Genomic DNA, 15,882 nt, shown 5'->3' on the forward strand with positions numbered 1-15,882 from the left:
TTGCAGAAATGCCCAAGAACTTTCAGCCAGTATTGTAGTTAGACCAAAGCTCGATTTTGATTGACACACAAAACACCCCCTCCTGTTGCTGAAGTGCTGCATACTTTCCAAAGTCATCATTCTATCCGTCTTTTTCACAGTATCCCTGCGTGGAAGGCGTTATTATTGGCATTTCACAGATGAGGAAATGGAGGCTCGGAGTGGGGCGTGTTGTTTGTCAAGATGGTGGAGCTTTTCTGAACCTCCATCTCCTGAGTCCTGACTAGCACTCTTGCCAGCGTGGTATTGACAGCTCAGGGAGGGTGGCTGAGGCCCCGAAGGCTGGGTGATGTGTCAGGTGTGACTGCCCTGGGAGAGGGGATGTGGGTAAGCCCAGGACACCATCTGTGAAACACGGACATGATTGCAAACCTGGAAATTCCATTTCCTTAGCTGTTCGCACATATCTACAGGCTTTATGTGATGTTAACTGAATATCCAGATGTTTGACTGACTTATTTTTTCCTCACGGTCATTGTTAGTATGTGGTCTTTTGTAACAGAGAGCCGGGTGCTTGATATCTGTATCTCCTTTGATTCTTGAAACAACACTGAGATGTGGATGTGCTGGTCCCTGCTTTACTGATAAGAAGTTAAATAACGTGCCTGAGGTCCCCAACTTCAGGGCAGAGCTGAGGTTTGAACCAAGGTCTGGATTCCTCTTATCTACTGCAGTTCCCTCTTCTCTATAAGCCTGAAAAAATGGAATTCTAGTCTGAGCTTTGTCTCTTCTGAGTTCTCTGTCCTTGGACGGGTTAACAAAATTCAGTGAACGTTTATTGAGTGAAACTTTGTCCAGGCCATGGGCTAAAGGGAAGTGGGCAGGGCAGGAAATGCAAAGACCTAAAAAAAAAAAAAAAAATCAGGGTCTCTGTCCTGAGTTTTAACATTGATGAATGAGTAACTTCCTTTCTCTAGTGGATGAGAATGCATCCATAAATGAGTGAGTTAGGCTGGGTTTTCTGGAAGGGTCCTTCCAGAGTTCATATACCATGGATTCTGTGGTACTGATGGTCTAGAGTCACAAGAGGGTGGTGCCCAAATCTCCTGGAGGTCCATCTGGGCTTTCACAGTGTCACAGGTGATCAATCCCACACTTCAGAAAGCTTCCCCGACTCTCACCATCCATGAAAGGTTCTTATCTTCTCTAAGCACTGTCTTTTGTACAGCTATCTGATTTAATCCGTGCACCAACAATTTGAGCTCAGCGTTATTCTTTTTTGTTTTGTTTTGTTTTTTGCGGTACGCGGGCCTTTCACTGTTGCGGCCTCTCCAGCTGCGGAGCACAGGCTCCGGATGCGCAGGCTCAGCGGCCGTGGCTCACGGGCCCAGCCGCTCCGCGGCATGTGGGATCTTCCTGGACTGGGGCACAAATCCGCGTCCCCTGCATTGGCAGGCGGACTCTCAACCACTGCGCCACCAGGGAAGCCCTCAGCGTTATTCTTATCACCACTTTAAAAATGAAAAAACAGACTCAGTGATTTTTGTCGCTTGCACAGTGTCATAGAACTAGCACGAGGCAAGGCTGGGACTTCACATGGAAGAGTCAATGCAACAGCTGCTGCCTCCTAACATAGACTATGGGAGTAGCTCAGGCTCTGGGCAAAGCTGGCTTGAACTGAGACCCGGGGCTCTGAAAACACCATCCAAAGATGCTCAAGGTGTGGTCGCAAGTCGTCTGCTTCCCCACAGACCATTTGGCATTTGTCACACTAGATTTTTTTCATTCTCCTTGGGACCTTGTCTGTGAGTCAGTCCTTGGTGTATGGTAAGACAAACTACAGGAAATGGAGCCAGCCAGGTGATCTTTTGGAACCTCTGAGACGCCTGTTCTGTGACACAAGGGTACTCAGTTTCCCTGCAGCCCGTCTGTCTTGGGATGGGAGATGAGTGGAGCCTTTGGCCCCATCTGCAGAAGACAGATGTCCTCACCACTCAGATGATGTCACTCGCATTTCCTGACCCTTTACAACCTCTTGCTCCTGACAGGTGGTCATCATACCTCATCATGGGCTACCTTCCTCCCCTGGCAAAGGAATGAGTTTGAGGCAGGGCTCTTCATTCGCCAGTAAAGAGCGTTAAAGTGGTATCTTTGCGTTGAATAAAACAAAACAAAACAGAACATCTGGGGGGACCAAATAAGAGTCAATTCGTTAAACAGTGAGTTATTGAAAAAGTAGAATTAGTAGAATATATCACACTACTGGTTGGTAACCAGTTCTAGCTGGTCATTTTTTTTTTCTAATTAAAAAAATTTTTTTATGCAGCTGCTTCCCACTAGCTATCTATTTTACATTTGGTAGTGTATATATGTCCATGCCACTCTCTAACTTTGTCCCAGCTTACCCTTCCCCCTCCCCATATCCTCAAGTCCATTCTCTAGTAGGTCTGTGTCTTTATTCCCGTCTTACCCCTAGGTTCTTCATGACCTTTTTTTTTTCTCTTAGATTCCATATATATGTGTTAGCATACGGTATGTGTTTTTCTCTTTCTGACTTACTTCACTCTGTATGACAGACTCTAGGTCCATCCACCTCACTACAAATAACTCAATTTCGTTCCTTTTTATGGCTGAGTAATATTCCATTGTATATATGTGCCACATCTTCTTTATCCATTCATCTGTCGATGGACACTTAGGTTGCTTCCATGTCCTGGCTATTGTAAATAGAGCTGCAATGAACATATTGGTACGTGACTCTTTTTGAATTATGGTTTTCTCAGGGTATATGCCCAGTCGCGGGATTGCTGGGTCGTATGGTAGTTTGTCTCTATGAATTTGCCTGTTCTGAACATTTCCTGTAAATGGAATGATACAATATATGGTCTTTTGTGACTGGCTTCTTTCACTTAGTGCATGTATTTTTAAGTTTCATACATGTTGTGGCATGTATCGTTCATTTTTAGGGCTGAATAATATTCTGTTGTATGGATGCAAGACAGTTTACTTACCCATTCATCAGCTGATGGACATTTGGGTTTCCACTTTTTGCCTGTTATGAATAATACTGCTGCGAACATGCATGTACAAGTTTTTGTGTGGACATGTTTTCACTTGTCTTCGATGGGGGTTGCTGACTCATATACTAAGTCTATTAAGTCTGTGGGTTTTTTTTTATTGAACTGTAGTTGATTTACAATACTGTGTTAGTTTCAGGTGTATAACAAAGTGATTCGGTTTCATATATATATATATATATATATATATGTACACACACATACATATATGTGTATATATATATATTCTTTTTCGGATTCTTTTCCATTGTAAGTTATTACAAAATAGTGAATAGAGTTCCCTGTACTATACAGTAGGTCTTTTGTTGTTTATCCCTTTTATATATAGTAGTGTGTATCTGTTAATCCCAAGCTCCTAGTTTATCCCTTCCCCCCTTCTTCCCCTTTGGTAACCATAAGTTTGTGTTCTGTGTCTATGAGTCTGTTTCTGTTTAGTAAATAAGTTAATTTGTATTATCTTTTAGATTTCGCATATTAAAATACATGGACCGCTTCACGAATTTACGTGTTATCCTCGCGCAGGGGCCATGCTAGTTTTCTCTGTGTCGTTGCAGTTGTAGTATATGTGCTGCCGGAATGAGCGCTATTAAGTCTGTGTTTTATCTTTTAAGGAACTACCAGACTATTTTCAAAAGTGGCTGTGTTGTTTTACAGTCTAATTATCAGTGTGTGAGGTTCAGATTTCTGCACATTCTGGTTATTATCTGTCTTTTTTACTATAGCCATGCTAGTGGGTATGAAATTGTATCTAATTGTGGTTTTGATTTGGTGGCTAATGATGTTAAGCATCTTTTCATGTGCTTGTTGGCCATTTGGATCTCTTCTTTGTGGAAATTTCCATTCATATATTTTGCTCATTTAAAAAATTGTTTTATTATTGAGTTTTAATACTTTTAAAATTTTTAATAAATTTTTTATTTTTGGCTCCTTTGGGTCTTAGTTGCTGTGTGTGGATTTCTCTAGTTGCAGCGATCGGGGGCTACTCTTTGTTGTGGTGTGTGGGCTTCTCATTGCCGTGGCTTCTCTTGTTGCGGAGCATGGGCCCTAGAGTGCAGGCTCAGTAATTGTGGCACACGGGCTTAGTTGCTCTGCGGCATGTGGGATCTTCCCGGACCAGGAATCGAACCCGTGTCCCCTGCATTAGCACGCAGATTCCTAACTACTGTGCCACCAGGGAAGTCCCTATAATTAAAAAAAATTCTGGACACAAGTCCCCTATCAGAGAGATGATTTGCAAACATACTCTGTGGGTTATCTTTTCACTTTCTTGATAGAACCTTCAATCTGTAGCTAGTCAGTAGTAAGCACAGGTGACAACTTTGACTTGCAGTTGATGTCTGAAGTGGGTGGGTGGGCCAGTCTTCATAGGACTGAACCATTAACATGTGGGATCTGAAACTAACCATTAACATGTGGGATCTGAAACTATCTCTGGATATAGTGTCAGAATTGAGTTGAATTGTAGAACACCAAGTTGGAGTCTGGAAATTGCTTGATGGTGTGTGGGAACCCCCACATGCACTGGAATTGGTGACCATAACCTTTAATGCCTTAATCAGTTTGGAAAGTTTATGGCCATTTTATTCTTCACATATTTCTTCTACTCTGTTCTATCCTATTCTATTCTAATCTCTCTTCTCCTTCTGGATTCCAGTTATGTGTTAGACATTCTTATATTCTCCCTCAGATCCCCTTTTCTCTATTCTGTCTTTTTATGTATTTCAATTTTTATACTTTCCTTTTTGTTTCAATTTGTATACTTTCTACTAACCTGTATTCAGGTTCACTGATTATTTCTTGGGCTGTATCCAATACCTTGTTAAGTCCATGTAATGAAGCCTTCATTTCTAATTTTGTATTATTCATCTCTAGCACATCCATTTGATTCTTTTTTGTTTCCATGTCTCTCCTTAAATTTCCCATTCATTCACATATACTATCCATCTTTTCCATTACATATTTTAGCATCTTTATCATAGGTATTTCAATATTCTTGTTTGATCTTTCCAACATCTGGGCCATCTTTAGGTCTGCTTCTATTGACCATTTCCTCTGTTGACCATAGATCACATTTCTTGCTTTTTCATATGACTTGTTATCTTCGGTTGCATGCTAAACATTTTATATTAAAGGACATAGAAAGAAAAACACTGTTCTGTCAGGCTGCTAGAGCAGGGGCTGACTTGGTTGGATCTGAAATTGAGCAGTGTTTGGACTTTGTTATAGCCTTCCTTTCATTCATTTCGCCATTGGCTTCACATTACTTGAAGGTAGAATCAGTACTTTCCCTTCAGCATGGATTAAATCATTGGCCATATAATTGAACTCAATTTCTACCTCCCTCACTTCGCTGAGGTCATGCTGGCCCAGAGTTCCAACTGTCTAATCATGTGGTTTGTCTTTTGGGCAACCAGCTCCCATCCTGAAGCTCTCTGGAGGTCCACCATAAGTCACCTCATTAGCAAAACAAAGAGTTCTGTCACTCAGGAAATTCAAAGAATTTTTGAAGCTCTGTGCCAGGAATCAGGGACAAAGACCAGATGTGTTCTCCATTATACTCTAGACTTTCCCTCAGCTCTCCTGCCCATCCCTCACCTTCTGAGGGAACCTTGCACTTGGAGAGAGGTCTCAGCCTGATGTACTGCAGCATGGATTTCTCTCTTCTCTCCTTCTCTGCCCCCATACATTGAAGGTTCACAGGGTAAGAGGTGGTGAGTGGGTACAGACCCAGTCTGTGGGTGTGACTCTTCAGGACTCTCATCAGTCATGGCAGCCCAAACACTGCTGTTAAAAGTCTGCTTGGGGTGGACCTTCAAGATGGCAGAGGGGGGCTTCCCTGGTGGTGCAGTGGTTGGGAGTCTGCCTGCCGATGCAGGGGACACGGGTTGTGCCCCGGTCCGGGAGGATCCCACGTGCCGCGGAGCGGCTGGGCCCGTGGGCCATGGCTGTTGGGCCTGCGCGTCCGGAGCCTGTGCTCCGCAACAGGAGGGGCCGCAACAGTGAGAGGCCCACAAATACATCAAAAATACTTCTACATCTGGAACATCTCCTATAGAACACCTACCAAATCCTGGCAGAAGAGCTCAGACTTCCCCAAAGGCGAGAAAATCCCCATGTACCTGGCCATGTGGCTGACAGTGTCTTGGTGCTCCGGCCTGGTGTCAGGCCTGAGCCTCGGAGGTAGGAGAGCAGAGTTCAGGACAATGGACCATCAGAGACCTCCCTGGCCCACGTAATATCAGTTGGCAAGAGCGTTCCCAGAGATCTCCGTCTCAACACTAACACCCAGATCAACCCAACAGCCAGCAAGCTCCAGTGCTGGATGCCCCATACCAAACAACTAGAATGACGGGAACACAACCCACCCATTAGCATAGAGGCTGCCTTAAAACCATAATTCGTTCACAGACACCCCAAAACACACCACTGGACGCAGCCCTGCCCACCAGAAAGACAAAATCCAGCCCGACCCACCAGAACACAGGCCCCGGTCCCCTGCATCAGGAAGCCTACACAAGCCACTGAAACAGCCTTACCCACGGGGAGCAGACACCAAAAACAGTGGGAACAACGAACCTGCAGGCTGCGAAAAGGACACCCCAAACACAGTAAGTTAAGCAAAATGAGAAGACAGAGAAATACGCAGCAGGTGAAGGAGCAAGGTAAAAACCCACCAGACCAAACAAATGAAGAGGAAATAGGCAGTCTACCTGAAAAAGAATTCAGAGTAATGTTAATAAAGATGATCCCAGATCTTGGAAATAGAATGGAGAAAATACAAGAAATGTTTAACAAGGACCTAGAAGAACTAAAGACCTAACAAACAATGATGAACAACACAATAAATGGAATTTTAAAATCTCTAGAAGGAATCAATAGCAGAATAACTGAGGCAGAAGAATGGATAAGTGACCTGGAAGATAAAATAGTGGAAATAACTACTGCAGAGCAGAATAAAGAAAAAAGAATGAAAAGAATTGAGGACAGTCTCAGAGACCTCTGGGACAACATTAAATGCACCAACATTCGAATTATAGGGGTCCCAGAAGAGGAAGAGCAAAAGAAAGGGTCTAAAAAGATATTTGAAGAGATTGTAGTTGAAAACTTCCCTAATATGGGAAAGGAAGTAGTCAATCAAGTCCAGGAAGTGCAGAGAGTCCCATACAGGATAAATCCAAGGAGAAACATGCCAAGACACATATTAATCAAACTGTCAAAAAATAAATACAAAGAAAAACTATTAAAAGCAGCAAGGGAAAAGCAACAAATAACATACAAGGGAATCCCCATAAGGTTAGCAGCTGACCTTTCAGCAGAAACTGCAAGCCAGAAGGGAGTGGCAGGACATATTTAAAGTGATGAAAAGGAAAAACCTACAACCAAGATTACTCTACCCAGCAAGGATCTCATTCAGATTCGATGGAGAAATTAAAATCTTTACAGACAGGCAAAAGTTAAGAGAATGCAGCACCACCAAACCAGCTTTACAACAAATGCTAAAGGAACTTCTCTAGGCAGGAAACACAAGAGAAGGAAAAGACCTACAATAACAAACCCAAAACAATTAAGAAAATGGTAATAGGAGCATACATATTGATAACTACCTTAAACATAAATGGATTAGATGCTCCAACCAAAAGACATAGACTGGCTGAGTGGATACATAAACAAGACCTGTATATATGCTGTCTACAAGAGACCCACTTCAGACCTAGGGACACATACAGACTGAAAGTGAGGGGATGGAAAAAGATATTCCATGCGAATGGAAATCAAAAGAAAGCTGGAGTAGCAATTCTCATATCAGACAAAATAGACTTTAAAGACTATTACAAGAGACAAAGAAGGACACTACATAATGATCAAGGGATCAATCCAAGAAGAAGATATAACAATTGGAAATATTTATGCACCCAACATAGGAGCACCTCAATACATAAGACAAATGCTAACAGCCATAAAGGGGGAAATCGACAGTAACACAATCATAGCAGGGGACTTTAAAACCCCACTTTCACCGATAGATCATCCAAAATGAAAATAAATAAGGAAACGCCATCTTTCAATGATACACTAAAAAAGATGGACTTAATTGATATTTATAGGACATTCCATCCAAAAACAACAGAATACACTTTCTTCTCAAGTGCTCATGGAACATCCTTCAGGATAGATCATATCTTGGGTCACAAATCAAGCCTTGCTAAATTTAAGAAAATTCTAATCGTATCAAGTATCTTTTCTGACCACAATGCTATGAGACTAGATATCAATTGTAGGAAAAAATCTGTAAAAAATACAAACACATGGAGGCTAAACAATACACTACTAAATAACCAAGAGATCACTGAATAAATCAAAGAGGAAATCAAAAGATACCTAGAAACAAATAACAATGAAAACACAACGACCCAAAACCTATGGGATGCAGCAAAAGGAGTTTTAAGAGGGAAGTTTATAGCAATGCAGTTCTTCCTCAAGAAACAAGAAACATCTCAAATCAACAACCTAACCTTACACCTAAGGCAATTAGAGAAAGAAGAACAAAAAACCCCCAAAGTTAGCAGAAGGAAAGAAATCATAAAGGTCAGATCAGAAGTAAATGAAAAAGAAATGAAGGAAACAGTAGCAAAGATCAATAAAACTAAAACCTGGTTCTTTGAGATGATAAACAAAATTCATACCATTAGCCAGACGCATCAAGAAGAAAAGGGAGAATACTCATATCAATAGAATTAGAAATGAAAAAGGAGAAGTAACAACTGATGCTGTGGAAATACAAAGGATCATGAGAGACTACTACAAGCAACTATATGCCAATAAAATGGACAGCCTGGAAGAAATGGACAAATTCTTAGAAAAGCACAACCTTGTGAGACTGAACCAGGAAGAAATAGAAAATATAAACAGACCAATCACAAGCACTGAAATTGAGACTGTGATTTAAAAATCTTCCAACAAAAAGCACAGCACCAGATGGCTTCACAGGTTAATTCTATCAAACATTTAGAGAAGAGCTAACACCTATACTTTCAAACTGTTCCAAAATATAGCAGAGGGAGGAACACTCCCAAACTCATTCTACGAGCCCACCATCACCCTGATACCAAAACCAGACAAGGATGTCACAAAGAAAGAAAACTACAGGCCAGTATCACTGATGAACATAGATGCAAAAATCCTCAACAAAATACTAGTAAACTGAATTGAACAGCACATTAAAAGGATCATACACCATGATCAAGTGGGGTTTACAGGAATGCAAGGATTCTTCAATATAGGCAAATGAATAAATGTGATACACCATATTAACAAATTGAAGGAGAAAAAACATATGATCATCTAAATAGATGCAGAAAAAGTTTTCAACAAAATTCAACACCCATTAATGATAAAAACCCTCCAGAAAGTAGGTATAGAGGGAACTTAACATAATAAAGGCCATATATGACAAACCCACAGCAAACATCGTTCTCAGTGGTGAAAAGCTGAAACCATTTCCTCTAACATCAGGAACAAGACAAGGTTGTCCACTCTCACCAGTATTATTCAACATAGTTTTGGAAGTTTTAGCCACAGCAGTCAGAAGAAAAAGAAATAAAAGGAATCCAAATCAGAAAAGAAGATGTAGAGCTGTCACTGTTTGCTGATGACATGATAGTATACATAGAGAATCCTAAAGATGCTACCAGAACACTACTAGAGCTAATCATTGAATCTGGTAATGTAGCAGAATACAAAATTAATGCACAGAAATCTCTTGCATTCCTATACACTAATGATGAAAAATCTTGAAGAGAAATTAAGGAAACACTCCCATTTACCACGGCAACAAAAGGAGTAAAATACCTAGGAATAAACCTACCTAAGGAGACAAAAGACCTGTATGCAGAAAACTATAAGACACTGATGAAAGAAATTAAAGATGATACAAATAGATGGAGAGATATACCATGTTCTTGGATTGGAAAAATCAGTATTGTGAAAATGACTCTACTACCCAAAGCAATCTACAGATTCAATGCAATCCTTATCAAACTACCACTGGCATTTTTCACAGAACTAGAACAAAAAATTTCACAATTTGTATGGAAACACGAAAGACCCCGAATAACCAAAGCGATCTTGAGAAAGGAAAACGGAGCTGGAGGAATCAGGCTCCCTGACTTCAGACTATACTACAAAGCTACAGTAATCAAGACAGTATGGTACAAAACAGAAATATAGATCAATGGAACAGGATAGAAAGCCCAGAGGTAAACCCATGCACATATGGTCACCTTATCTTTGATAAAGGAGGCAAGAATATACGATGGAGAAAAGAGAGCCTCTTCAATAAGTGGTGCTGGGAAAACTGGATAGCTACATGTAAAAGAATGAAATTAGAACACTCCCTAACACCATACACAAAAATAAGCTCAAAATGAATTAAAGACCTAAATGTAAGGCCAGACACTATCAAACTCTTAGCGGAAAACATAGGCAGAACACTCTATGACATAAATCACAGCAAGACCCTTTTTGACCCACCTCCTAGAGAAATGGAAATAAAAACAAAAATAAACAAATGGGACCTAATGAAACTTAAAAGCTTTTGCACAACAAAGGAAACCATAAACAAGATGAAGAGACAACCCTCAGAATGGGAGAAAATATTTGCAAATGAAGCAACTGACAAAGGATTAATCTCCAAGATTTACAAGCAGCTCATGCAGCTCAATATCAAAAAAACAAACAACCCAATCCAAAAATGGGCAAAAGACCTAAATAGACATTTCTCCAAAGAAGATATACTGCCAACAAACACATGAAAGAATGCTCAACATCATTAGTCATTAGAGAAATGCAAATCAAAGGTACAATGAGATATCATCTCACACCAGTCAGAATGGCCATCATCAAAAAATCTACAAACAATAAATGCTGGAGAGGGTGTGAAGAAAAGGGAACCCTCTTGCACTGTTGGTGGAAATGTAAATTGATACAGCCACTATGGAGAACAGTATGGAGGTTCCTTAAAAAACTAAAAATAGAGCTACCGTTTGACCCAGCAATCCCACTACTGGGCATATACCCTGAGAAAACCATAATTCAAGAAGCGTCATGTACCAAAATGTTCATTGCAGCTCTATTTACAATAGCCAGGACATGGAAGCAACCTAAGTGTCCATCAACAGATGAATGGATAAAGAAGATGTGACACATATATACAATGGAATATTATGCAGCCATAAAAGGAAACAAAATTGAGTTATTTGTAGTGAGGCGGATGGACCTAGAGTCTGTCACACAGTGAAGTAAGTCAGAAAGAGAAAAACACATACTGTATGCTAACACATATATATGGAATCTAAAAATAAAAAAAAAGGTCATGAAGAACCTAGGGGCAAGACCGGAATAAAGACACAGACCAACTAGAGAATGGACTTGAGGATACGGGGAGGGGAAGGGTAAGCTGGGACAAAGTGAGAGAGTGGCATGGACATATATACACTACCAAACGTAAAATAGATAGCTAGTGGGAAGCAGCCGCATAGCACAGGGAGATCAGCTCGGTGCTTTGTGACCACCTAGAGGGGTGGGATCGAGAGGGTTGGAGGGAGGGAGATGCAAGAGGGAAGAGATGTGGGGACATATGTATATGTGTAACTGATTCACTTTGTTGTAAAGCAGAAACCAACACACCCATTGTAAAGCAATTATACTCCAATAAAGTTGTTTTAAGAAAAATGAAGGGACATCCCACAGAATGGGAGAAACTAGTTACAAATTGTATATTTGATAAGGGACTTGTATCCAGAATATATAATGAATTCTTAAAATCCAATAATAAAAAGACAACCCAATTTAAAAAATTGGCAGAGAGTAAATAGACATTTCTTCAGAGAAGATACACAAATGGTCAGTGAGCACATGAAAGGATGAAAGGATGCTCAGTAGCATTAGACATCAGGAAAGTGCAAATGGAAACCACACTGAGATACTACTTCACATCCAGTAGGATGGCTAGAATCCAACAAGAGCGATGTTACCAGTGTTCTCAAGGATGTGGAGAAACTGGAACCCTCATGCTGTATTAGTGGGGATGTAAAACTCCTCAAAAGGTTCAAGAGAGTTATCATATGCCCCAGCAATTTCACTCCTAGGTATATGCCCGAGAAAACTGAAAATACATGTCTATACAAAACCTGTGCCAGGCGTACCTTAGAGGTATTGTGGGTTCAATTCCAGACCAGCACAATAAAGTGAATATTGCAATAAAGCGAGTCCCGAATTTTTTGGTTTCCTAGAGTGCATATAAAAGTTATGTTTTAACCTCTTGAACAGTGGAGGGGTTAGGGGTGCCGACCCCCTGTGCACTCGAAAATCTGTCATTCAGGGCTCAGCTCTACATACCTTAGTTAAAAATGATTGCTGAGAAATGCTAGCCGTCATCTCAGCCTTTAGTGAGCTACCATTTTTTTTGCTGGTGGAGGGTCTTGCCTTGATGTGATGGCTGCTTGACTGATCAGTGCGGTGGTTGCTCAAGGGTGGGGTGGCTCTGGGAATTTCTTAAGATAAGACGACAGTGAAGTTTGCCACATTCATGAACTCTTCCTTCCGTGAACGATTTCTCCGTAGCATGCAGTGCTGTTTGGTAGCATTTTACCCACAGCAGAACTTCTTTCAAAATTGGAGCCAGTGCTTTCAGACCCTGCCGCTGCTTTAGCCACTAAGTTGATGTACTCTAAACCCTTCGTTGTCATTTCAGCAGTCTTCACAGCATTTTCACCAGGAATAGACTCCATGTCAAGAAACCACTTTATTTGCTCATGTGTTCGAAGCAGCTCCTCGTCTGTTCAGGTTTTGTCATGCGATTGCAGCAGTTCAGCCACATCTTCAGGCCCCGCTTCTAATTGTACTCCTCTTGCGGTTTCCATCTGCAGCTCCTTCCTCCAGTGAAGGCTGAAACCCCTTCAAGTCATCCATGAGGGAATCAGCGTCTTCCAAACTCCTGTTAGTGTTGGTATTTCGACCTCTTCTCATGAATCAGGAATGTTCTTAATGGCGTCTAGAATGGTGAATCCTTTCCAGAAGGTTGTCCGTTTACTTTGCCCAGATCCTTCAGAGGAATTAGGTTAGGGAAGGTCTGGGGAGCCAGGCTTTGCTTCGAGGTTCAGTCCCCCTGCCTGGAGCCTCATTTGGATGCCGTGGTGGCCGTCCCCTCTCTAGATGCCCTGGGTAGCTGGTGGGGGGGCCTCCCAATGCCCAGCTGTCTCTAGGCCAGACAGGACCCCTGGGCGCTGCAAAGCCCACCTGGGAGGACAAACCAAAGGTCAGGCTGGAGGAGAAAATGAACGGAACCCTCACGCTACTCCCATCCCTGGTGGGTGGCTTGGCAGGGAGGGCAGCTCCCCTTCTGTTTGAATTGACCAGGCCACTTAATCATCTTTTCATTGAGTCTGAACTTCAAGAAGCTTTTCAGGTGCAAGAAAGCTGGTTGAAGCCTGGGGCAGCTCTCTACCTGTGGGCAGGGTGGGTGTCCACCTGCTTCTTCTCTCCATTCTGAAAGTTAGTTAATTTAGATTAGAATTAGGGTTTAGGCTAGGTCTAATTCAGGGTGAAGTTAATTAATTTAGGTGAAACATTCTCCCCCAAAGGCGACCCGGTGTAGAAGCATGTGACCTGGGTTTGGAACTCGCCCCCGATGGATTTCAGCCACTCCCTCCCACGCCTGCTCGCTGTGCCTTACCAGGGAGGGGTATTTTGCAACCGGAGCTGGCATCAGAAGCCCCTCTTTAAATGCATATCCCTCAGGTAGGGGAAATGCATGAAATCTCTAATCCATCGTAGAAATAAGTGAATCTGAGTGTTGCTTCGGAGAATCCCAGATATTTGGGGACAGGATGGGAAAGACAGGGCTCCCTTGATGTCCACTTGTCCCTGGACCTCACAGTGTCCCTCCACAAACATTTAATAGACACTGTTGAACATTGCTCTTGTGCCAGCTGCTTTGTATACACAGTCTCTTTTTTTTTTTTTAACTGAGGTACAGTTGGCACACAGCACTGTTTCAGGTGTACAGGATGATGATTTCACTTAACATTCAGCACAGTCTAATCCTTACAGCCTCCATTCGAGGAAGGTCACCTAGTCATATTGTTACAGCTGAGGAGGCTTCCCTGTTCCCCCTCGTGACCAGGCGGGCACATTGTCAGTCCCAGGATCTGCACGTTTGAGACAGCCATCGGTTCATCAGCCAACTCAGTGATCACGTGTCTTGTGCACGCACAGCATACTAGGCACAGGGACCCAGTGGTGACCACAACCAGACCTGGCATTACCCAGAAACCCACGCAAATGTACACGCAGTCACACCCATGGAAGGTGCTAAGGAGGAGGGGTCTGCAGGACGCGTGGTCCTGATGGAGTCAGGAAGCTGTGGCGGGTTTGCTGGGGTAAGAGGCATGAGCAGGAGGTCGCTTGGCCGCGGTGTGTGGGCAGTGGCTGAGGCTCGGGGGACCGGAAAGAGGGTGGTATGAAACGAGGTTGGTGTGGGCAGCAGGGCCTGGACCACTCGGGCGCCCTGGGCTGCCTTAAAGCCTTTGGTCTTTACCCCTGGGGGCAGGGGGAAGACATTGAACTATTTGCAACAGAGGATGACATCATCACAAGTGTCATTTTAAAAGGCAACTGGCTGCTGTATGGAGTGCAGGTGGGAGGGGACAAGGGGGTTGCAGTGTCCGGAGTGTGTGTGGCTGGCAGCTTGGAGTGGAGCAGTGTTATGGAGATGGGGGAGGGGGAGACAGCTTCACAAGATACCTAGGGAGTAAGTCAGATAGTCCTTGGGATGGAGGGAACCGTGCGAAGCGTGGTGGGCGGGCGGGTGGGCTTCATGGGCCCACGGCCCCTCCGTTAGCTCAGGCTTCTGTCACTTTCTTAATCAACTTTGAACAAGGGGCTCTGCATTGTCACTTGGCACCTGGCCTTGCAAATTAGGTGCCTAGACCTGCCCTGGGGCTGGAACTGGGGCTCTAAGCCCCCTCCCCCCACCTCCAGGTGGTCCAGAAGCAGCTCTTCTGGCACAGGTGGTGCGGGCCCTGGACCTGGAGGGCTCACTGCCCCGAGCCGTGAAGCTGCAAACAGGCCAGAGCTGCAGCCATAGGGGCCTGGCCCTGCAAGGAAGCAGCAGCAGCCGGGGCCAGTCCTGACCCCATTCTGGAGCTCACTTTTATTCTCTAAGAAGCAGGGAGATGGCGAGACATGATTTCTGGAGTCCTTTTTGGCTCAACATTTAATGTCTTTATGATCCTCCCGTGTCTTTGTTCCGAGTTCCTGCGGCCTCTCCATAGGCTGTGCCGGCCCTCAGGACTGCTGGGACGTGTATGTAGACGCTGGCTTGGAGGGGCTCCGCAGGGCCCTTGCTTGTCCTCTCTGTCACTTCTCTGTCACGCTGTGCCTGACTTCCCACCGTTAGAGAGAAATGTACCGAGATGTAAAAAACAAACAACACCAAGAACAGAAAACCACTTCTGGGAGCAGTGATACTTGTTTTCCGCTGAAATCTCTGTGCTGTGATCTTCACTGGAGGGGCGGGAGGAGAGAGAGGACAGACCCCCGGTGACAGTTTGGCCCAGAGCTGGGCGGCGCAGGTCCCCAGGGTGGGCCAGAAGCGCCTGGCTTGCCAGGGACCGTTTTGCTGGCCAGGAGGACATCTGAGCCTCTGTTTCTGCAAGCTGCATGCGTCTCCACTGGCCCTGCGGCCTGCAGAGGTTTCTGTTTTCATTTCTCAGTGGTTTGCTCAGTACTTCGCGTCTTGTTTAGGATGTGTGGTTTCTTTAGGACC

Source organism: Leucopleurus acutus (genome assembly GCF_964270905.1).
Source record: "Leucopleurus acutus genome assembly, chromosome: 10".
Taxonomy (NCBI): Eukaryota; Metazoa; Chordata; class Mammalia; order Artiodactyla; family Delphinidae; genus Leucopleurus; species Leucopleurus acutus.